General features: G+C 42.3%; 1 protein-coding gene across 3 annotated transcripts in view; it reads right to left on the bottom strand.

The window, feature by feature from the left end:
* The window catches only part of LOC141917765 (zinc finger SWIM domain-containing protein 6), a 188536-nt gene that overhangs the window by 137158 nt on the left and 26639 nt on the right, over nucleotides 1-24739 (bottom strand). The gene's annotated exons all lie outside the window — the stretch shown is intronic.

Genomic DNA, 24739 nt, shown 5'->3' on the forward strand with positions numbered 1-24739 from the left:
ACTCTTTATCAGGGAGTGTAGGGGTAGGATGAGGGGTAACAGCTTTAAACTGAAAGAGGGTAGATTTAGATTAGATCAAAGGAAGAAATTCTTCCCTGTGAGGGTGGTGAAGCCCTGGCACAGGTTGCCCAGAGAAGCTGTGGCTGCCCCCTCCCTGGAAGGGTTCAAGGCCAGGTTGGACGGGGCTTTGGGCAACCTGGGCTAGTGGAAGGTGTCCCTGCCCATGGCAGGGGGGATTGGAACTAGATGATCTTTAAGGTCCCTTCCAACCCAAACCATTTTATGATTTGTCACTCAAAGCTACCACAACAATTGCCAAAAAAAAAAAAAAAAAAAAAAAAAAAAAGGGTAGTATTTACCATCCAAGAAAAGTTACCATTACAGAAATAAAGTTAAGACACTAGTAAAATGCCAAACTTGCAGGATGTTTAGACATCATAGCAACAATACTGCCTAGAGTGGTAGTGTTCACAATTAATAACAAAGCCTCCAGGCTCTAATTCTATCTACAGAATGCTGGGGGGGGGGGTGTTGGGGGGGGGTGTTCATTTGTAACCTGATACATTAAAAGATCTTGTCAGCAAGTTAAAGATAGGATGTAAAAAGTGTGAAGGACTGTCCTAGCTAATGACAATGGTACTGAAGTCCCAGGGAGTTTGATCCAGATTGCCTTTGTAAAGGGGCAACCTCTCCGAGAAGATAAGGGTGAAAGTCAAAGCAGATTAGCAGCCATCTAAACTCTTAGTAGTTTCCTGGAAGCTTCCAACAGACAAAACAATAGAAACTGGCCTTGCAAAATTGAGATGTAGAAGCCAATCCAACCCTGTGTAACTCATCTTCTCCAAAGATCTTCAGGGAAGAGAATTGTCCCCAGGGGGTACCTATTTCTTCAGGATGGCCAACTTTGTTGGAGAAAAGTCTTCTAAAGTTTTAAGAACATAGCAACAGTGAAATACAAGCAATATTTACACAAAGTTTCCTTCTCATTGCTCCTAAACTACCCTATTTCTCAAGGATTAAGTCATAATCAAAATTCTCTACTTCAAACCCTTTTATTTCATTGCTATTATTTCAGGGAATGCAAATTTTAAAAGTTATCTTTACAAATTACAGCCTTTAAAGTCTTCTAATTAGGTGGTGGTGGTGGTGACCTCAGATTTTATCTGAAAACCTAATACCATACTTAGTCATCATGCAAGGGCATAAATTATAATGTGCAAGCCAAAACTATGCCAGAACTACTGAGAATTTACTCCATGTCTCGTGTTCCAAGGAAGCACTGGCTTTTGATGAGAGGGACAACCTTAGTAATTACTGTAGAAGGCGAAGACATGAATGGTTTACAGATGAAACCAAAGTATTTAACTTACTGCTGTCACTGATTTGGTTGCAGCAACATCTACTTCTGAGCTAGAAAATATTTCTCTAAGTTACATTATCTTCTCCATCCAGAATGGTGCTGGCCAGAACAAGAGCATCACTTCGCTTTCTGTCAAATGAAATGGTCTAGGCAGACTCTACTGATGTATTTGCAGGCCTATTTCTCCTGTTGCTTCACTGGCCCTGAATGGAATAAGATAACTGGGAAGGAAATATGGCTTTATCCTAGTTACCTCAAGACATGGTCTAATCTCTGGACAAAATAATCATTTCTTAAGCTGAAGCCACTGAAAAGACAGGGTCTCTGCTCCCACAACACAGAACCACATCTGCTCAAAGCCTGAACTTCACACAGCTCTATTTTGTGTTCCAAAAATTTTAGGTTAGCCCCAACCTGCCACTCTTAATTACTGAGAAAAGAATCTGAAGCATGATCAGCCAGAGCCAACAGACTGTGGTTTGCCTGCTTACATCCTCTGCTGATGAGAAATCTTCTGTCTCTGCCATCTTGACAAAACAGATGAGAAAACCAAATAAAGTGTGCAAAAATTCTAAAGAAGATCCCAAACACGCCAATGTAGTCTCAGTCATACTGCTCTCCAGTGACCATGATAGTGACACTGTAGAGGCAGATAACATGAACAGAAGGAGCCAGGATGACTTTTATTAATTGCGGATTTCCCTGTCAAGAAAAAGTGACAAAACACCTACCCATGTGCTTGCAACAACAGTCCTGCCAAACCAAGTTGCTTAGACCCAAATAACTTTGCCTTTTAGACTGAAATGATCCATCTGCCTACTTTGGTTAGGTACTTAAATTCAAACCTATTAGCATGCTCTTCAGTACCTAAATTCCATTATTATGTCACTGTGAACTTGTAAAACTCTGAATTTTCCCTAATTAAGTCTTACTTGGAACAATCTAATTTACAGTAGCTTCTTCATACTCAAACAGACATTTTCTTACTGATTTCAGTGACTAGATTGAAATAATGTTAGGCAAGATGCAAGGCAAAATTTTAGTGGGGATGGGACTGGTGAAGCAAATACTTTGCTAAACATGTTCATGGCATGGAGGGAAACATGAATGAGCAAGTATCTAGTAGCTCACATCACTAATGTAATAATTATGAGTCCTCTGTCTGTACTTGAGATACTGTGTCTGGCATTATCCTAAACATTTTAAGTTTTTACCTACTCGTACATCTTTAGTGATCCATTGCAATATATGAACTTACCTTTAATTACCATGAAATCTTCTGTAGTACTTTCAAGATAAGTTATGGAAAAAGACAGTTTAATTTTTTTAACATCCTCTTAAAAGCAACAGCAGCATTTCTACAATGTGTTCTAAACAAAGCAGTGAGTCAACCATATAACCTCTACCATGAGCTTTTCTTGCATGTTTATCTCCACCTGCTGCAAGATGTGCTCAAGAGTACATAGGAAGGCTACAGCTTAACAGATTCCAAGTCAACTTAGGTCCACCTAAATTAATACACCCAACAAGAAGTGAGTATTTGACAATTAGGTTGTGGCTATGACTTCATCCTTACACATCCAGAGGTAATGGTGGGAAAACCTCAAGCATATTCAGCCAAGTGTTCAAAGACACAAGCAGATCTTCCCAGCTGGGGGGAGGGGGAGGCAGGATTTTGCCTGAACTCCCCCAAAGGAAGACCATTTTAGAACATGAGAATTTGCAAATGAAACAATATATTAGAATTCTACCGAGACAGGGGTCAAACACAAAAACTGGAGTTAAAAGTCAAAGACACATTGCTTACTTATTTCCAGAACATTTCCTTGCTTCCTTCTTTTTGTTTTATTTGGGAAGAATTATCTGCAAACATCAATAAAGCTGTATCATTACTGCACTTCAAATTTTCCCCTGAGAGTGAGGGCTAAAACTTTGACTGCAAGATGGTATCTGTATCTATTTTATCACCTACTTTCCCACCTCCCATCTATACACCAGTCTATCTAAACCACAGCCTACCTGTATTTCTCAGCTGTAATCCAAAAAAACAAAGAGAACTTAAGTTGTTTATTATAACGACAACAAAAACAATAGCAGACCCTATATGTAAACTTTAGGAAGTAAACACATTCTAAAAACATGGTAGTTGTTTTTTTTTTATAATCCCTCCCACACTACTTATCTTCTGCAAATACTAGCGACTTCTCAAACGGCATAGAAGGGAGAGCAGAGGGGAACATGGATGAGTTGTCTACTACTCCATTTGACAGCTAGCTTCCAAGTTGAACTACAAACAAAAACCCACAATTTTTCTTTAGAGAGCGAGGGAGAAAAAAAAAGTCATCAGTACACACTTGCTATTTAGTTACCCCTTCACCTGCATGAAAATGCTTATTTCGTAAGCCTTACTGTACACAGAAAAGGCTCATAGACTGGAAACTGAGAGGCTCTCAGTTTATTTATTACAATAAATAATTTTACTTCTCAAATGTAATTCTGCAGCTGTTTTTCTTGCCTTTCACTTTCTCTATAACTGTGATAAACTGAACCTACAAAGATATAATAATTATTAAGGACAAATAATAATGGTCTTGAAAACTACTTGGCTTTCAGCATTCTCTACATTAAAACATCCTTTGCCATCTGACCAGAAACTAGCCACTTAGATGTATTTTGCAACTATAATTTTTGTTCTGAAGTTTCATCTTTTTGTAGGAGATTCATCATAAGATTTATTTACATTCTGGGGGGCAATCCAGGTAAACCTTACATTAGTACCCCCATGCCTTAAGAGACCTGTCTGTGAGAACCAAAGCAGCAGCAGGTCACCTACAACCAAGTTCTACTAAGCAGAAATCCAAGAAATTCATAGAAACAACTGTAACAAACTTACACTGATTAGCAAACAATATGCTAATAGTAAGAAAATACACAATTAACAAAATAATTCTGTAGCTTCTCCCAAATAAAACCAGCACCAATTCCAATCTCCATCCACTAACAGATTAGTATTAATGATGGTGTTACAAATTCAAGCTTAAGAACTATTCCCTCAGAGTTAAAAATTAAATTGTTCCAATTACACAGGCAGGGCAAATGAGTTTTAATTTAAGAAACTGTTTTTATTTCACTGCTGTTTGGGGTTAAGGGTAGTCTGGAACTCTGAAACTAAAAAAAAAAAGTTAAATAGTTCTCTTCTGATTGTTAGTTGGAAAATAATTAGAAGCTTCAAAATTCTTAAACTCTTCACTTATATTAGTAAAAAATATCAATACAACAACAAAACTCCAAGCTCACAAACAAGTGCAAGTGCTCATTCATTAACAAGCTTGGAAAGATACTCATAAGCAAATAATATGTATTCTACTTTCAGCCAGAATCACGATGAACTACCCTGAACTTCCAGACTGAAAAAAGCAAATTATTTCCACTGAGTTCTACTCCACCAAGAATTAGTTTGAAGAAAGCAAGTGGGACTTGTACTCCTAAATAAAGTAGAATTTTTTTTCAACCTTCAACACACAACCACTGCTTGCAGCTATCACCATAGTATCTACATCCTGGATTAAGAACATGGCTAGCATTTTACATAGCTTTTCTTCCTGCTCCAACAGTTATCTCCCTTCCCAACCAACTGGAAAGCAGCAGAAAAGGACCTGGGGGTCTTCATGGACACCAAGTTCAACAGGAGCCCTTGCGGCAAATGCAGCTAGTGGCAACCTGGACTGCATTAGGAGGAGCATCGCCAGTAGGTCAAGGGATGTGATCCTCCCCCTCTGCTCAGCACTGCTGAGGCCACACCTAGAGTCCTGTGTCCAGTGCTGGGCTCCCCAGTACAAGAGACACACAGACATGTACAGGAGAGTCCAGCAAAGGGCCATGAAGGTGCTGAAGGGACTGGAGCACCTCACATATAAAAGGCTGAGAGATCTGGGACTGTTTAGCCTGGAGAAGAGAAGGCTCGGTGGAATCTCATCAATTTGTACAAATATCTGAAGGGAGGGTGCAAAGAGGACGGAACCAGGCTCTTTCCAGTGGTGCCCAGTGACAGGACAAAGTGAAACACAGGAGGTTCCTCCTGAACATAAGGAAACACTTTTTTCCTGTTAGAGTAAAATCCTTACCAGTCTTCCAGGCCATGGCTTTAAACTAGACAGAAATCTCAGGAAGGAGTCAGATAAAATAGTTGATTCCTAAAGAGTTTGCATATATTACCCTATCAGTTTGATAAGTATGCCTGTCAATATTCTTCAATCTGGACTGAGAGGTCAAAATCCCAGAAACCAAACTAGTTTTCTCCTTGAATTAACCCTGAGGGAAAAAAAAAACAACCACCCACAAAAAACACACCCCACAAACAACCAATCACCCACAACACAACATACCACACAAAACACCACCACCACCAAAACCAAGGAGACAATAGGCCTAGACTATATTGATAACTACCCAAAAATTCTAAAGCTGCCAGCAAACACACAATCAGAAGTGGTTAATGCCTGCCAAAAGATTTGAAAAGCTCAAAAGAAAAGGGGCAGAGTTGGTTTTGTTTAAAAATCTCTTGTTAAAGCTCATTCTTCATGGAACACTTATTTCTTGAAATAAACCAGTAAGGACCTGGGTTTTTTTTAAAAGACATTTTAGTGCCAACAAATACAAACATGTGCCAAGTGATTAGCTGCATAACTACTGTTGAGCTATATACATTTGTCCACAGACTTAGGTATCAAGTACTCTACAAATCTGACTCCAACCATTTCTGGTTTTGGTGAAAATTAGGTTTAAGTTCTGCAATCTCTTATCAGCTTTCAGTAGGTTCCACGTTAGCAGTATATGCCTCACAGCAAACATAATTCACGTAAACTCAATTTAAGGCCTATCAACACTGCCAAAGTACATGTTCTTCAGCTGCAGATGTAGCCAAAGCTATGTTAGCACCAGGAATGTCCAATGACATACTGTGCAGATACATGTCTTGGAAAAACCCAGCCCCATCTTTCTACAAAGGCAATCAGGTTCTAGAACTGCAAAGGAAAAGCAAGCTATAACTTTTAGTTAGCCTTATTGCATGCAGCTCTCCACAGTATGAATCACGTTTCAAAAACTGCAGATGCCTCTTGAAAAAAAGTTTAAGACTTTTTAGACAGAGTTTCAAAAACACAATCCATAATAGATCAGTTCTTTTTCTTACTGTAAGTATCACAAACTACAAAGAACCCAGCCAAGCCCCAACAAGGGTCATGGGCAAGAGACTTCATCCCATTATTCATTTGCAACAGATGAAGAACACAGTATAGAACAAAAATTGGGAGAGAGGGCCAGAAAAGCAGGAAAGGGAAGATGTTGATACCAGTATTTAACCAAAGGGAACCCAAAATGACTTGCTGAGCTCCAGTAATGCTGCTCTCCATAACCTAGAAGGTGCCTTCAATAGCTGATAAAGAGCTTGCCACAGGTGAGATAAAAGAGTGTCAAGTCTACAATAGAGATATTTTAGCTTGGTGGGGCGAACAGAATGATTACCATCCATGATTTTTCTGTCAGAGTCAGCTCAACTTTATCTCTAATACAGAAGAACATTTTGAATGGTATAATCCACTATATCTTTTAGCATTGAACACACTCTGTTTTGATAGCCCTATACATAGTAAGTCAGTAAACAGTTTTCAAATATGCACTATGACCTTTAAGAAAAGAACCCTAAATTCTGACAATCTCTTTCTCTTTATGGACAATATAGTTGAATAATTGCAAAACAGAGTAATTTAAAAACAGCATAAAGAGCTTAGTAAAAAAAAAAAGGTGGCTGTAGCCAATTTTAAATTGCTTTCTATTGTTCAATGAACACATTGCATCTTATCTTCTGTAAAAGCAGTCTAAGCACTCTGATGTAAAAAAGCTCAATGTCTACTACATGCAAGACATGAAACTTAGGACAGCATTATTTTGTAAGATTTTATCACTGGCACAGAACTGAACAAGATTTTAAAAAAGTACTTCAATGAGTATAAGAATTTATTCTAATCAGTTAATCAGTGAATTAATTTTTTTCATTTTCAATATTCAGTATCAGTTAAACCTCCAAATGAAATGTTAAACGCAGAAACATTATTTTGTTTGAGATCGTGTAACTCAGCTAGGTTAATACCTTTTCTCCAGGAAGCCTCCCAAAGTGTTCAATAGCACACACTTTAAAAGAGGTAGCACATCATGTTAGAAATGCTCTTTAAATTAAAGAGGAAAGTAGTTTCTACTGTTGGTTTTAGACTGGCAGATTTATGACAGTTTAAAAACCAAAGTACAAAAACATGTTTGCCAATTATGAAGGTTGTAATAAAACCTTTTGTTTTGCTCATCAAGACAAATAAATTTACTCTCAACAAATAAACAAGCTGAATTTTGCAACATCGCATTGCTTCATTTTTGCAAGAGTTTACTTTCTATACATCATTTAGCCTGTACGGTGCAATTGGGCTGTTTTCTCATTATCATGCTGTTGCACTCAAGTTGTGTTCTTTGTGCCTGGAGAACTTGATTTGGCTTCTGCCAGCACAGCCCTCCCTCAACCCAGCCACATATGTTAGCAGCGGCTACCCTTCCAAGCAGAACGTGCATTTCTCCTTAAGAAAGTTCTCAGAGCATTGCTGCTGAGTTATATGGTTAAATAGCAGACTAAACAAACAACTCAAGAGTTAAAGCAGTCACAGAGCTAGATCAAAGGTTTGCAGTAATGGTTTAGATACACAAAAAAAAAAAAGGGGGGGGGTAGATGAAGACGAGTAGCATTCCTTTAAGGTTATCTAAGTAATAACACATAAGCAAAATAAGAGGTACTATGGCTGTGGAAGGAGTATTACAAAAGCAAGCACATCAAGATACTGGATTACAATCAGCAGGGGTTGCTTATTTGAATGAGTATTTCCGTAACACTCCTACATAATGCCAAATTCAGGAAAACCCAAGAGCTCCAAGATCTACAGGGTTTATTTAATCTATTTTAACCTTAGCAACCTCCCCATTCCTCACAAGACAAATCACATCATTTGTGCAAGCATTTCCTTCCCTCTATTTTAAAATAATTATTCTCTGTGGATTACAGTGGTTTTGTTTTGGTTTTGGTTTTTTTTACAACCCAAAAAGCAGCAACAGTTTTATTTGCTAAATATCCTTAAAGACAATAAGGTAAAAATAAATCCTTGCACTTCAGTAACACCACAATCGGGAGAATTAAGTTTCTAGATGTGTTTCCCATTTGCACTCATGTTGCCATCTGCCTTTACACTTGTGCTTCTAGAGAAAAAAAAAAAAAAATCCTTTCCGCCCCTGCTACTGAATGTCTTCTACCCATAGGCCAGCCCACCTTACCCCTGAAAGCCTGAGCTTTTGTCAGCTGTTCACACAATAAACAGCTCCAGATGTATGGAAAACCTATTACTACTGGCAAAAAATGAAAACTGGCAAGTAGTTTCTGTGTTTATAATGGAAGTCTGCAAAACACATAAGCATTACAATATGTTTGGAGAGATTTTATTTTTTTTTCCCCTCCCACACCTATTTGGTGATAGCCTTCAAAATTAGTCTGTGTAAACATCATGATAAATGTAAATAACCTCAGAGTGCCAAAAATAGGCTGTCCTCTTGCTAAGTGCTAATGTGAAATGCAAGAGCATTAGCAAGAGGAGCATCAGAGTCATCATCGGCACATACAGTTAATGAAGATTTTCTTATAGATCCTGTTCCTGCTTTAAGTGAAACACTACATAGACCAATATAAGTCTAACAGGGTAGATGTACATCAACTCTGAATGCTGTCAACATAAGGAAAGTTTGTGTACCTTTCCAGGTTCCATGCTTAAGAACTTTTTTAGTTTACAGCCTTTGGAAGAAGGGGCTAGCCACTCACAGTGATTACAAAGAGGCTGTGAGGCTATGCAGGGTGGAAATCAGGAGGTCTAAAGCCCAGCTGGAAATTAATCTGGCTTCAGCAATCAAGGACAACAAGAAATGTTTCTATAAGTATGTCAACAGCAAAAGAAAGACCAGGGAGAGCCTCCATCCCCTGCTAGATGCAGGAGGAAACAGGGTAACAAGTGATGAGGAGAAGGCTGAGGTGCTTAATGCCTTCTTTGCCTCAGTCTTTAATAGCAAGACCAGTTGTATTGAGGAAATCCAGCCCCCTCAGCCAGATGATAGAGACTGGGAGAACGACCCCCCCACAATCCAGGAGGAGACAGTCAGTGACCTACTGCATCACATGGACACACACAAGTCTATGGGACCGGATGGGATACACCCGAGGGTGCTGAAGGAGCTGGCTGGGGTGCTCGCCAAGCCGCTTTCCAGCATTTACCAGCAGTCCTGGCTGACCGGGGAGGTCCCGACAGATTGGAAACTGGCCAATGTGACGCCCATCTATAAGAAGGGTCGGAAGGATGATCTGGGAAATTACAGGCCTGTCAGCTTGACGTCGGTGCCCGGGAAGCTGATGGAGCAGCTCATCCTGAGTACCATCACACAACACAGGCGGGACAACCAGGGGATCAGGCCCAGTCAGCATGGGTTTATGAAAGGCAGGTCCTGCTTGACAAACCTGATCTCCTTTATGACAGGGCAACCTGCTTATTGGATGAGGGAAAGGCTGTGGATGTAGTTTACCTTGACTTTAGTAAGGCCTTTGACACCGTTTCCCACAACATTCTTCTGGCAAAACTGGCTGCTCGAGGCTTGGATGATCGCACGCTTTGCTGGGGAAAAAACTGGCTGGATGGCCGGGCCCAAAGAGTTGTGGTGAATGGAGTTAAATCTGGTTGGCGGCCGGTCACGAGTGGTGTCCCCCAGGGCTTGGTTTGGGGCCACTCCTGTTTAACAACTTTATTGATGACCTAGACGAGGGGATCGAGTGCACCCTCAGTAAGTTTGCAGACGACACCAAGTTGGGTGGGAGTGTTGATCTGCTCGAGGGTAGGGAGGCTCTGCAGAGAGACCTGGCCAGGCTGGAGCCATGGGCTGAGGCCAATTGTATGAGTTTCAATAAGGCCAAATGCCGGGTGCTGCCCTTGGGCCACAACAACCCCCAGCAGCGCTACAGGCTTGGGGAGGAGTGGCTGGAGAGCTGCCAGTCAGAGAGGGACCTGGGGGGGTTGATTGACAGCCAACTGAACAGGAGCCAGCAGTGTGCCCAGGTGGCCAAGAAGGCCAATGGCATCCTGGCCTGTATCAGCACTAGCATGGCCAGCAGGGACAGGGAAGTGATCTTCCCCCTGTACTCGGCCCTGGTGAGGCCGCACCTCGATGAGTGGGTTCAGTTTTGGGCCCCTCACTCCAAAAAGGCCATTGAATGACTCGAGCGTGTCCAGAGAAGGGCAACGGAGCTGGTGCAGGGTCTGGAGCACAGGTCTGATGGGGAGCGGCTGAGGGAACTGGGGGGGTTCAGTCTGGAGAAGAGGAGGCTGAGGGGAGACCTCATGGCCCTCTACAACTCCCTGAAAGGAGGGTGCAGAGAGGGGGGATGAGTCTCTTTAACCAAGTAACAAGCGATAGGACAAGAGGGAATGGCCTCAAGCTGCGCCAGGGAAGGTTTAGACTAGATATTAGAAAGCATTTCTTTACAGAACGGGTTATTAGGCAGTGGAATGGGCTGCCCAGGGAGGTGGTGGAGTCCCCATCCCTGGAGGTGTTTAAGGGTAGGGTCGACATAGCGCTGAGAGATATGGTGTAGATGGGAACTGGCAGCGCTAGGTTAATGGTTGGACTAGATGATCTTCAAGGTCCTTTCCAACCTAGTTGATTCTGTGATTCTGAACTGCATAACTTTCACTGAACTGATTAAAAGCCATAGATTCCCTTAACCTTCTGTTTTTCACTCCAAAATAACCTGCCAATTATGGTACAGTTCCAAGTTTGATATTTTATTTCAGGCATAGCAAACTTCAAATGATGACCAAGATACAGCACATGCATACTTTATCCCATTTTCTGAGGAAATACATTTTTTCCTAAATGACCAGGTTGATTGAAAGAAACTATTACAACTTTCAGCTAATTTTTCTCCTTTGTGTTCCATTCACTCTCCCCACATGCATCAAATTAAAGCAGGCTTAATCAAGATGTGCTAAATTGTATTCAGAATAACCAGAATGCAAAAAGATATTAAAAATTTTGCAATCATCAGGAATGTATTTCAAGTTTTTAGCAATTAAGAGTGGAAGGATTTCAAAAGGTTCACAACCACTGCATCTAATGAAGTGAATGTCACATTTTGCTTACAAATAGAAGGTCTAAATCTCAACTGTCTTTGTAGCATCTTCATAATAAACAGCACAGGGTTCAATTTTGCCTTTGCCTTTTCTTCTTGTCACTACTACATGGTGGGGGGAAGTAAAAGAAGGAAATAAACTGAAGCCATCATGAAGGTCAATGAGAAATACAGTGTGGACCTGTATATTCACCATATTTCATCATTCCAGATAGATTTTTCCTTCTTTTAAAGGAAGCTGGTATTTCCGAAACTGACACACTGCTTTTAATGTGAATGCTTAGTAAATCTAGACAACAGTCTAAGTCAAGTCCCTCCTACCAGAAAACAAGTTCCATATAGTGATTCCAATGAAGAATAAGTGTTCTGAGGCCTTCCAATAGTCAAGGTTTCAATTATTATGCACAAAAAAAATCTTTTACCTGCTTTATTACCCGGTGCAGTGTTATTCTTGGGAAGATACTATTAAAGAGCATCTCTTAAAGACTCAGACTAGTCAATTTTGTGCCTGTTGTTTCTACTCAAGCATTCTGAGCTAAAACAGATCCAGTACTTGCATCCTGAATCTGTAACAGATTCAACTTGATGGAAGCCTATCAAATCACTTTATACACTCCTAGTTCTTCTGGGATACACTTATCAGAAAATGTGTGGTGGAAATAATTTCATGAGTCCCAACTCCTAGTTTGCACACAATTTTATTTTACTTTTAAAAAAGATAGAAATATTTAAAGAGACTGCTAGATGAACTAACCCTGTCACCTGCACAGCATAACTGTGTATTGGGTTTGCATGGCAAGGTTTTGGTAGCAGGGGGGCTACAGGGGTGGCTTCTGTGAGAAGCTGCCAGAAGCTTCCCCCATGTCCGACATAGCCAATGCCAGCTGGCTCCAAGATGGACCCACCACTAGCCAAGGCCAAGCCCATCAGCAATGGTGGTAGTGCCTCTGGGAAAAAAAAAACCCTGCAGCGAAAACAGCAGCTGGGAGAGAGGAGTGAGAATATGTGAGAGAAACAACTCTGCAGACCCCAAGGTCAGTGAAGAAGGAGGGGGAGGAGGTGCTCCAGGTGCCAGAGCAGAGATTCCCCTGCAGCCCCTGGTGCAGCCCATGGTGAGGCAGCCGTGCCCCTGCAGCCCAGGGAGGGTAACGGTGGAGCAGATCTCCACCTGCAGCCCGGGGAGGGTAACGGTGGAGCAGATCTCCACCTGCAGCCCGGGGAGGGTAACGGTGGAGCAGATCTCCACCTGCAGCCCGGGGAGGGTAACGGTGGAGCAGATCTCCACCTGCAGCCCGGGGAGGGTAACGGTGGAGCAGATCTCCACCTGCAGCCCATAGAGGACCCCACGCCAGAGCAGGGGAATGTGCCCTGAAGGAGGCTGTGACCCCGTGGAGAGCCCGTGCTGGAGGAGGCTCCTGGCAGGACTGGTGACCCCATGGGGGACCCACGCTGGAGCAGTTTGTGGAGGACTGTTATGGTTTAAGCCCAGAGGGCAACTGAGCACCACTCACTCCTTCCCCCTCAGGGATGGGGAAGGAGAAAATACAGCAAAAGGCTTGGAGATCAAGACAAGGGCAGGGAAGGATGACTCACCAATTATAGTCACGGGCAAAAGACAGCCTTAACTTAGGAAGAACAAACATCAATTTAATTTGAACACCACCACCACTAATTTACCAATCAAAACAGAGTAGGACAGTGAGAAAAACAATCACATCTTAAAAACACCTTCCCCCCACCCCTCCCTTCTTCCAGGCTCAGCTTTGCTCCTGATTTCTCTACCTCCTCCCCCTGAGCAGCGCAGGGGGCAGGGGATGGGGGTTGTGGTCAGTTCATCACCTGTTGTTTCTGCCACTTCTTCCTCCTCAGGAGGAGGACTCCTCACACTCTTCCCCTGCTCCAGCATGGGGTCCCTCTCATGGGAGACAGTGCCCCATGAACTTCTGACATGAGTCCTTCCCACAGGCTGCAGCTCTTCCCAATCTGCTCCAGCATGGGGCCCTTCTGCAGGTTGCAATCCTCCCAGCAACAGACTGCTCCAGCACGGGCTCCCCTCAGAGTCCCAGCCTTCCTCAGGCACAGCCCCCTGCTCCAGTGTGGGCATCTGCTCCACTGGTGACCTCCATGGGCTGCAGGGGCACAGCCTGCCCTCTCGCCATGGGCTGCAGGGGAGTCTCTGCTACAGTGCACCTCCTCCCCTCCTCCTCCTTTCTTCAACTGACCTTGGTGTTTGCATAGGTATTTCCCTCAGAACTCCTCACAAGCCCAGGAAGAAGGGAGGGGTGGGGGGAAGGTGTTTTAAGATTTAGTTTTTATTTCTCATTATCCTACTCTGATTTGATTTGCAATAAAGTAAATTAATTTCATTGAGTCTGTTTTGCCCATGACAGTAATTGCTGAGTGATCTCCCTGTCCTTATCTCGACTCATGAGCCTTTCATTATATTTTCTCTCTCCTGTCCAGTTGAGGAGGGGGAGTGATAGAGTAGCTTGGTGAGCACCTGGCATCCAGCCAGGGTCAACCCCCCACAAACTGACAGGAACTCTCTGGCCTGAATTCAAATAGCACCAAAGTGGATAAAACCAAACAATTTTAGTAGTAGTAGTTATCTGAACCCAGTATGACCTCTTCCTCATATCTTCAAAATTAAAATCCTGAGAGCTGTCTTAGAGTTCTCTACTAGGTCAAACAATCTTCTATAACTTCACACCTACTGTAGCAACAAAAACTATGAAAGGCATGGCTGGTGGCACATTCATCACTCTACAGAATTTGCCCTGTGGACAGTCTCCCAACAGTGACTGGAAAGTAATCCACAGGACTTTACCCCTTGGTGGAAAGCAGTCAGCTGTCTTTTGGGAAGGTGCAAGATAAAGGTCAAAAGAGAAGCAGCAAGCAGCTTCTGGCCATGCACTCACAGGCAGCATTCTCACCTTCAGCTGGTGTGAAGGTATTTACTTAATGCTTCTGGAGGGATTTGGCAAGGATGACAAGTACAAGTCATGATTCCTGAACCAGTTCTGCAAAATTCTGAACTTGTGAGCAAATCTGTATGCAAAAAACTAGGCAAGTTGTTCTGGTTTTTGGCGATAGACTGTTTTTCACTGAACCCCAGAGCTGTGATGAAAACATCCACTGTGTCTGTTCCATTAAGAAACTGCAATCCCACCGAGTTTTGTTTAGCAGGTTTGAGGAGGCTCGCTCAACTGTAGGGCACAAAAATCCCAGGCTTTTAACCAGCTCAAATGCCTTCCCAATAAAATAATGCTTTTTTACTGAGGCAAAAAAAGTTTTCCCCAGATTAAAGACAAAACATACTCAGTTATGAATAAAGTGTGACTTAAATACTTTTTCTAGACTAACCTGAATCTGTGTCATGATCTTGGATTTGTGTAAATATAATAATTTCACACATCCACCCATAGCAGATGCAATAATTTAAGAATTTTATGAAGATAAAGGAAGCCTACAAGCACTGTTCCTCTCCTCTTCCCCCACTCAGGTCCTATAAGCCTTTATCCTTCCTGGGATAGTACTTCTTACACTGAATATAGCTTAGCTGAGCTTCAAAATTGAATGCTTTTGTTTTATTTTGCTGTGTTTAAAGAACCTCTTGCATTACTCATGGAGACTGTTCTTTTTCCTAGCTGTTAGCTTCATGTGAGCAACAAAACTGCATATAGCTCAGTATGTTGTTCTGAACACCCAGTTTCCCCCATTGTACATCTTCAAAATAGCAAAGAGGAAGTAGGGGTAGAAGTGGAGGGGTTAAAAGGAAGACAACCATGAAACCAAACTAATTGGTACAAAAACTGAAGGACTGATATACCTAACTGCTCTTCAATTCACTAAGTGGACAAGAGTTCAATCTGGTACTTCTTTAACAAGCCCGGCTTGCAGAAATCATGGTCAGCTCACAAAAGTATCACATTAAATACCTGTGATGATCCTAAAAAATGATTTGACAGAAAGGAGCCATATAATTTTAGAAGACTCTTAGCAGTGCAGCAATGGAGCAGGAAAGGTAACTGAGTAACTTCACCTTCCTCAGATGAGGAAATATTTAGTTTAGAAGCCTGGATAAACACATACAATAAACATCACCAGCAGAGGTTAGGAAGAAAACTAGGTACTTCAATTAGGGTTGGAGGTTATGCAGGCTCCTTTCCAGCAGGAGACAACCAAGAGAGGTAAAGTACCCTGCTTAAGCTCCATACAACTTAAAGACTCAGTCTCTCATACATGCATGCCTTAGAAGAGTCAGATAGCCACAATCCTCTAGGCAGACCTGTAGGAAGGCTCTAGGAAGTGAACAACCCAGATCAATCCTTCCACATCGAAACAGGCTACTGTTGAAAGCAAACCTTGTTGATAAGCTTTAATCTCCCCCAATGCAAGCAGTTGAGAAAGCCAAAGCATCCTATCCTGGACAGGCCCGCATAAAGCCCCATGAAATCTCTCTTTATAGTAAAGGGAAGCCATTTCTGCCCTGAAAATGGACTCAATTCACACTGTGAAGTGTGCAACAGGGCTTCCAATGCACTTTTTTCCTCCACCATGGAGGTGGAGGCTTAGTGCTGTGTTAGTTTGGTCCATCTGGAACAGACTACGCATCTGCTTTATTCTAGTCCTGAAAACAGATCAATTCAGTAAATATGCCTCACCAGAGCAGCTGTCTATCATTTAACTTTCACACTATGCAAGTTATACAAAAGTATCAACATTCTACTCGATTGCTGTTCTACTTAGGGAAGTAATGATACTGGAACCCCACAAAGCTATTTTAGACTCTTAGTGACGTCCATATCAAAAGTACTCAGTTTATAAGCAATAAAGGGTTCCCCCCCACACACACACTACGTGCCAGCCCTACAAACTCAGCTTGATATCTACAAGTCCTGCTCCATCATTTCCTTCTTATGCATTACTACCAGTAATGAAAACCATGCAAGCCAACCAAAGTCTCTACTATACCATCATGACCCTGCAGCCTCCAGTGAGGCTGTTGAGGGGCAACCAAAGCCCAAGAAACAAAGAGGAGATTCCAGCTCATTCTTAGCTGTGTTGGCTCAGCAGGCCTAACCAGACCAAAAGCTGTGAATGCTTACTTTAGCAACTGAAGTCATCAGCTATGAATGAAAATAAAACATAGAACACATTATTTGGTCAAACAACTGTATAAGTGGAAAAACTGCCTTGAAAGTCTGTGTCATATATAAGTATGCTGAAGCTCAGTACTGTCTCAAGAGGCAAGATATGAACTTTGAAGGCAAAAAGCACCTTTTGCAACAGCTATGCAGATACAGAGAGAAGTGAACATACACAACTGGAGTAAATAGGTGTTTCCTTCCCCTTTCCTGTACTCCTAAAGTAAACATTTGTCTGGCTTTCTTTTAACCACTGGGGGAGCATGGTAGGGGGACTCATCTCTTGGTCAAGGTGTTATAACAAGGAAAAAGACTATGGATGAAGAGATGTGGAGAATGGCTCACTCATACAGGCCCAACACACATCACAGCTCAGGAAAGGCCCATGCTGCCATCTCTGGAATCATCAGGCCACCTTTTGCCAATAGGGAACTCCCAAGCACAGCAGCCATCTCCTTTCTCCAGGCAGCAGTCAGAGCTTCATGATCACTTTAAGCCAGTCTAAGTGTGACTGACGCAGAAATGAGTCCTGCACTTCTCAGTGCCCACCTCTTGCAATCTACTCTCCCTTGAATCAACAGTAGCAATTTTTTTGGCCAATAAACCAGGTAAAACTCACCTAGAAAGATCTGAATTCATAAGCAGTCCAGTTGTCTAGCTCACCACAGCTCCACAAACCCTGGCACAAGGTTCAAGCTTGAGAACTGCAACATCCCTTTGACAGCAGGCTGCATTTAAGCCCGCCTAAAGCAACCATGTAACTTCAGGGTAAATGACACACAGTGGGTGAAGTTTGCAAATGACAATAACGAAAACACTTTCCAAAATACAAGTTTATAAGCACAGCAATATGCATTTTCTGTTCTAGGAGTTACACAATGAGGCATAGAGCAGTAAATGAGTTACAGCACAGCAAATGAGCCAGTTATTTTATTTACCATATTCATTGTATTTCACAATGAAAAAACGTTTGTTAGACCTGTTTCATAGTCCATCCTTGGAGGAGTTCACCAAGTGACAAGAGGGAACAAGTTTGCTGGAATGGACTCCTGGAGAAGGACCCCCATACTTACAAGGAAGTATTACAACCACACTGTGCTGCTGTATCAGCAGCTTTCCTCATGGCAGCAGGCTTGGTCAATGAGGAATGTGCCCACTCCTTAGAAAAAAGGAGGGGGAATAGCAATAACCTCTTCAGGGATCTACTGAGCTCTTTGACCTCTACCTTATCTCAGGCATCACCACTTGCCCACTTCTCTTCCTAGCCTCTCATCTATAAAGGTCAACTCATCATTTTACTACCTCTCTTCTCTTCATCTTATTCAATGAGCCAAACTCTTGTCTACTCCTAAACACTTCTTCACTCCTGCACACAGTCACTTACATTTATCATCTACATAACCACCTAGAAATTAAGCCTGTAAATTATTGCCAGGATACATAACCATAAAGTCTGATCACTGAAAACTGTCAGTAAAACTAAGTGGCACGCTGCTTCTAAAAGTAGCGTTAATCAAGTTATTCTCAGCTTCCTTAATCCATCAGACTGCCAAGGCATCTGTTACATCAAGTCCCATTCCTAGTCACTGCCTACCATTCATGCATTAGTCGCACATTTAGCTGAAGTCACCTCTATAAATTAATGCACTTAGATTTGACCAAGAAAGCTGCATGATGGCTCTCTTGCATATCATGACTTGCAATAACAAAAAGCTAAAAAACAGTTACACGTTTTATGTCATCCTCATCCCTCTTCTCTAGAAAAAGCAAAATTGAAGTTCCATGCTTCTATGTAATATAGCTATACTAAATCCAGATACAGAATATAATGGACTGATATTTTATCCCCAAGACACTAATTGTAGTCAGTTTGCAAGGTTTTAGTTTACAACCTAAATCAATGGAGGAACTGAGACTCCTTCTGCATGTACAATAGCAGCGGTACAGTCAATTGTCACACTTGTCATTGGTCATAACACAGTATTTCAGAATAAAAGCATTCCAGTTTTCCTTCCTTTAGCTAATATATTAAACAATTCACTTAGACTATCGATTTTTCCCTGTTCTTGAACTTTCAAAAATCAGCAGACTCAGAATGGTCTTGAAGAAGTACAAGGCAAGCTTAATGTAGTCACTGAGGCCAGCTTTGTAAATATGCAAATGAGTGTTTTACTAAGACTACTTTTTCACCCTCCCAAAGCAGCATACTGTATTCCTCAAACATGAGAGGGAAAATAAGTGCTTCATTGAGGCAACTGCTGTGCAAGTAATCAATAGCTTACTGTAAGGTTCTTCATACAACTTCGCTGACTAGCTCATGTTTTCCAGATTATCTGTAGACATTTTCGTTAATGAATTCTTAACACAGTCATTTTATCTGCCATCATTTCATGGCCAAAACTGCAGGTAAGTGGCAAAAATTATCAGCTCCCAAGCATATGAAATTCTAAAGACCATACTAAATGCACTATCAATACCATCATTAATCACTGAATACAGATTGGTGCTCTATGAATTTTAGGCCAGTCAAAATATCAAAGCTGAATGTAGAAATTAAATATTAATAAAGCTCACCAGCTGCTCTTGACAAGGTGTAGGGGTTTAGTCCCTGCCAGGGTCTGAGACCACGCGGCCACTGCCCCTCCCCAACAAAGGGAGTGAAATACAAAGCCCCGGGGCTGAGATAAGGAGAGGTTTAATACAGCAGTGCAACAGCAACCCAACAAACAACAACAACAACAGTAATAACAATGAACAGAGCAAGATATCTACCGATACAGCAGGGAGATCGCATAACACACACGTTCCCCGACTCTCCCGCGCTTGGGCTCCAGGAGGTCACGTCAGCATGGTATTGAATAACCCGGCTAGAGCTTCCCCCCACTCCTGGGGAAACTTAACCCTGTCCTAGCTAAACCAGGACACAAGGGTAAGCTAAAAGTTGATTTGCTGAAGAGAGTTTGTGCTGCCACTATGCCTTGCACATATAGCTGAACACTGGTATGCAGAGAGAATACAAGCCACTAGCACAAAATAAGAAAGAGTCAAACTTTAAGCATAAGGAAACAAACCCGAGAGTGCCAGTGCCAGTAAAAGCCTTTAACCTAAAACCTTGCTTTTAACACAAGTTTAAAAAATACAAAAATAATTAGAATATATGCAAACTTGATCCTCTACTGTATTACAGATTGCAAATTTGTCTCACGCTTATAAAACAGTTTATCCAATTTTAAGTGCCTCAATGGTCGAATGTTCTTTATTTCATTAGTCAGTATAAATTAAACTTGTAGTCAGCTGCACAGTTCCTGCACTGTATCTGCATTACTACCCAGCTGTCAGTAACCAGTTAGCAGTTAAACTTAGCATGTGTACAAGTGTGTCACTTCTTACAAGTCACGGAGCTATGCAACATTTGATTTTCTCAGCCTTTGAAATGTCAATAACTTTGTCCAAAAAAAAGACAAAGATCTATATTAATTTCACTTCTGTGAAATTTCTGCCTATAGCACCATTTCTTTCCCCCCTTGTTTTTCCAACAATCCCTTAACATATTAAAGGTTTAACACCAATTAACAATGAAAGATGACTTATGTAAACAGGCAGATTATTAAATAAAGCAGGACAAAAGGTAAGTCACCTGAATTTTTATCACATTAATTCAGTGAGCTTCTGATTTGTCTGATCAGCTAGTTCTACTAGTGTGAAATTAAGCTGACAACTTTTACTGCATCCTTCTAATTAACATCAGACCTTCTCAGCCATTGCCCATGCATTTCCAAAGCAAAAATTTCCAGATATTTCAAGACTGTCAAATGTACTCACTTGCAACGAGGGTTAGAGTAAAAAAATAATAGATAAATAAAAATATTAAGCCCTCCTTTTTAAAGCATGTGATGGTGCACATCATAATTATCTTAAAATATACTTTAAATACAGTTAAAAAGATTTCCTTCTTTCACACTTTTTTTAATTTTTCAGAAAGGTTTAATAAAACATTGGTAAAAAGCCCACATCAGGAGACACTTCAGTCTATTTCTGATTTGATACAATTCATTAAAGTATTTTGTACGACTGCTCAGCTCCTACAGCAGGCCTTTTATCAGTTTTGACTTAACCACAAAGGAATTCTCTACACTTTAGTTACTATTAGAAGGCTACACTCCTCTGGTCTGTTCACACATTTGCAGAATTAAGTCAGAAAAAACCTATTTTAAGATAGTGACTTACATCACATGTCTTCTAGACATCCTGGTCTTCAATAGTGGGGCTAAGGCAACAAAGACTGAATGCATATTGCTACCTCAGAGGATGGCATGGCAATGCATTGCAAGGGCATCACATATATCATAATTGGCATGTAGCTAGAAGGAGAATGCAAACCAGCATACAGTACCAGCCAACATCTCTAGTGATCCAGGTCACAAAAGGTTATGAAGCCATGTCAAGAGCTGCATACATATCCAGCCAAGAGAAGCTTTTTACATCGGTAGTTTTAGATAGGAAACCAAAAGGAAAAAACTGGAAGTTCAAGGAGACAGATCTCCCAGAACAAGTGCAAGTTGTTGGACAGTACTCAAGTATTCACATGCTGTCAGGCTGATTGCATTCAACAATCAGAATTCACATTAAATCTGCACCCTTGCTGCACATGAAAGCTTTTTAAAAATTTCAAGTTAGTTCCCGTCACAGCATATTCATAAATTAGGATAGCTTTTGTCAGTTAAAAGTCCTTTTTTTAAAGATGCAGTAAATTCTCCTCCCAAATCCCCAGCTAAAGAGAAAGTAAGTTAAGGGGTGTCAGCTGCATTCCTACACTACCATAGCTTTGCACTCATATTTTGTTAACTACTACAAAACTTCAAGATTTGTCCTGACATAACAACTAGATTACCTGGATAGCAGGTGACATTTAAATTGAACCCATGAAGACATATCTTATAGTGTGCCACATAATATACTTTATCCTTCACCAGTAAAAACTACTATACATAATAATATACTTCTCACTAAGTAGGGTGGGGGTTTTGGGGGGTTTTTTGTTGATGGTGTTTCTTTGTGGGATTTGTTGTTTTTTTCTAATTAGAACTTTACTAGAATCTTATGTAAGGGTTCAATTTTAACAGGTTCATTAAAAAAAGCAAGTGATATGGCAAAACACCGCAACTTGCTACTGATTCTTAAGAAAACCAACTTGTCCAATGCTGACTTTTAAACTGTTTCAGCCTACCCTCACAGATTTTGCTTTTAATTAATTGTTCATCTCTTAAAGTTAGAGTGCAGAGAGAGAGCATGCATACAAGCATCGGTTGCTGGCACAACAACTGGCTCAAATTCAAGAATTGCTACATACCAAAACATCTGATCATATGCAGAGATGGAATTGCTTTCCTAAACTGAAAGCAAGCTTTGAAAATGAAAATTGATTTCTTGGGAGCAAAGGAAGCCTTGAAATTAGGGAAAAAATGAAATGTGAGAAACATGAAAACTGACCCAAAACAAGTGATGAAAATTGTTAGGTCAACCCAATATAAAATTTCTACAGAAAAGAAGATTCCTTGTTTTTAAAACTGTGATGGGAAGTGATTTACAATTGATTTTCTCCTTAAATATAAAAATTCTAGTCCAACTGCCTGACCAATTCAGGGCTTAACAAAAGTTAAAGCATGTTATTAAGGGCATTGTCCAAATGCCTCTTAAACACTGACAGGCTTGGGGCATCGACCACCTCTCTAGGAAGCCCTTCCAGTGTCTGACCACCCTCTCGGTAAAGAAATGCTTCCTAATGACAAGTCTGAACCTCCCCTGACGCAGCTTTGAACCATTCCCACGCGTCCTATCACTGGATCCCAGGGAGAAGAGCTCAGCACCTCCCTCTGCACTTCCCCTCCTCAGGAAGCTGTAGAGAGCCATGAGGTCACCCCTCAGCCTCCTTTCCTCCAAACTAGACAAACCCAGAGTCTTCAGCCGCTCCTCACAGGACACGCCTTCCAGCCCTGTCACCAGCTTTGTTGCCCTCCTCTGGATGCATTCAAGCGCCTTCACATCCTTCTTAAATTGTGGGGCCCATCACTGCACACAGCACTCAGGGTGAGGCCGCACCAACACTGAATACAGCAGGAACAATGCTCCACGCCTGTCAGTTTAAGAGGCATTTGGACAATGCCCTTAACACCACAATTGACGTGTTTCATATCACCAGCTTCCACTACTATTTTTGCACAGCCTTCCAAAGTAGGCTCACATAAGTTTAAAAAAAAACCCAAACCAAAACACAAACCCAACCACAAGTATTTTCAGTAGTAGGTATAGCATTTGTTTGGAATGCAGTTAAGGGGTCCAGAAGCATCAGTCAACACTTCAGTTGTATTTATGCATGTTTTCTTTCTTCACATTGATCCTTGCCAACATTACTTCCCTTTTGAAGCTATGCAAAAAGTTGTTTTTTTTTTTTCTTTCACAACTACTCATTGAGGCCTATTCCACTGCTGAAAGCAAACAAAGCAAGCAAAGCCTACACTGGGTGCCCTAGAAAAGATTGCATCTTTTATTTATTACCCCTTGGGTTTATTTTCACAGTGAATTCCTAGCTTAAATGTAATCAGTCAAGAAGCCCTCCTTATGTGCACTCTTATCATTCCTCATTGCTTGCAAACAGAATCAAGTGTAAACAAAAAGGGGAAAAAAAAAAAAGTCTCAGCACTGCAAACCAAACTAAAAGCGCCCTACTTCCGGTTTTACCAGTCCTGAGGAACCACAGACCTTTGGAAAGGGAGAGAAAGCCAAAAGATTAAACTTATAAGAAAGTTAATTTTCAAAAACTAGAAAAAACATCTAAAGCTGAATTCCACCTAGGCAGAAGAGAAGGGTGCTTAGCCCAGAAACAACAACAGAGCTTCCATTTGGAAAGTAGAAAGCACATTTGCAGGCTGCCCGCAAAGTGAAATCTGCTGACAAGGCCGGGAGGGAGCCCAGAACCCTTCAACTCCAAGCCGCAGCACCAGGACCGGGGCCGCTGTCACAGCTCGGCTCGGCTCAGTCCCACACGGCGCTGCGAACAAAAGACGAGCAGCAGCTGCAGCTGAGCCACTGCTGAGGGACGGTCCAGCCCAGCACAAGGCGGGACAAGGCCCCACAGAGCTGCCGTCCCGCCCTGTCCCCCTATTGTCGAGCCGACACTGAGAAGGAATAGAGTCTCTTTTATCTAGCTTCCAGTTGACGAGGGCAGAAAACTGAATGGAACACAAATAAACATGAAAATGAGAACAAAGTGCCCAGTCGTCGTCGTCGTCGCCGACGCCGCCGCTCCTCGAGGCACCGCCGCACGGCTATGTGCCCAGCACGCCCGAGCCGCACAAAGTGCAAGCGCGCCCGCCCCCCCCGTGAAAGCTTCCCGGGGAAGCTATAAACCCCTTCCCCGAGAAAGCCACCACCGCCCCAACGGGGGGCTGTTTGCGGGCGAGGAGTGGAGCCCCCCCTGTCGGGGCGGAAGGCACCAACCTCCAGTGCCCTTTAAACGGAGACAGGGAGGAGTTAACCAGAGGTGCCAGCCCGCAGCGGGTGAAGAGCAGTATCAGGCGGCGGCCGCCGGGTGCGGAAGCAGCGTCGGGGCGGGAAGTATTGTTCCAGGAGGAGGAAGAGCAGCGCTTTCCTCCTCACCTCGCTGTTGTCACGCAGGGGCTCATTCCAAAGTAACTCGTGGGTCCCTCCGCACCCGAGCTGCGGCGGCTCCCCGCCGTTACCCCGAACTGAGGGCCTTTCCTGAGACACCCACCGCCACCCCCCCCGGTGGCGGGGCTTGAGCGGGTCGCGCCCCCACCCTCTGGCTCGCTGCCGCCGCTGCCCTAGAAATGCCTTTGTTTGAGGATTCGCCCCGCCCACCCGCTCCTAGGGTCTCGCACCCTCTTTTATTTCTTTATTTTGGACCGCAGCGCATCCCGCCCTCTTCCCCTGCCGGCCACCTTCTGCTGATTCATTTTC

This window comes from Strix aluco, chromosome W (assembly GCF_031877795.1).
Source record: "Strix aluco isolate bStrAlu1 chromosome W, bStrAlu1.hap1, whole genome shotgun sequence".
Classification (NCBI taxonomy): Eukaryota; Metazoa; Chordata; class Aves; order Strigiformes; family Strigidae; genus Strix; species Strix aluco.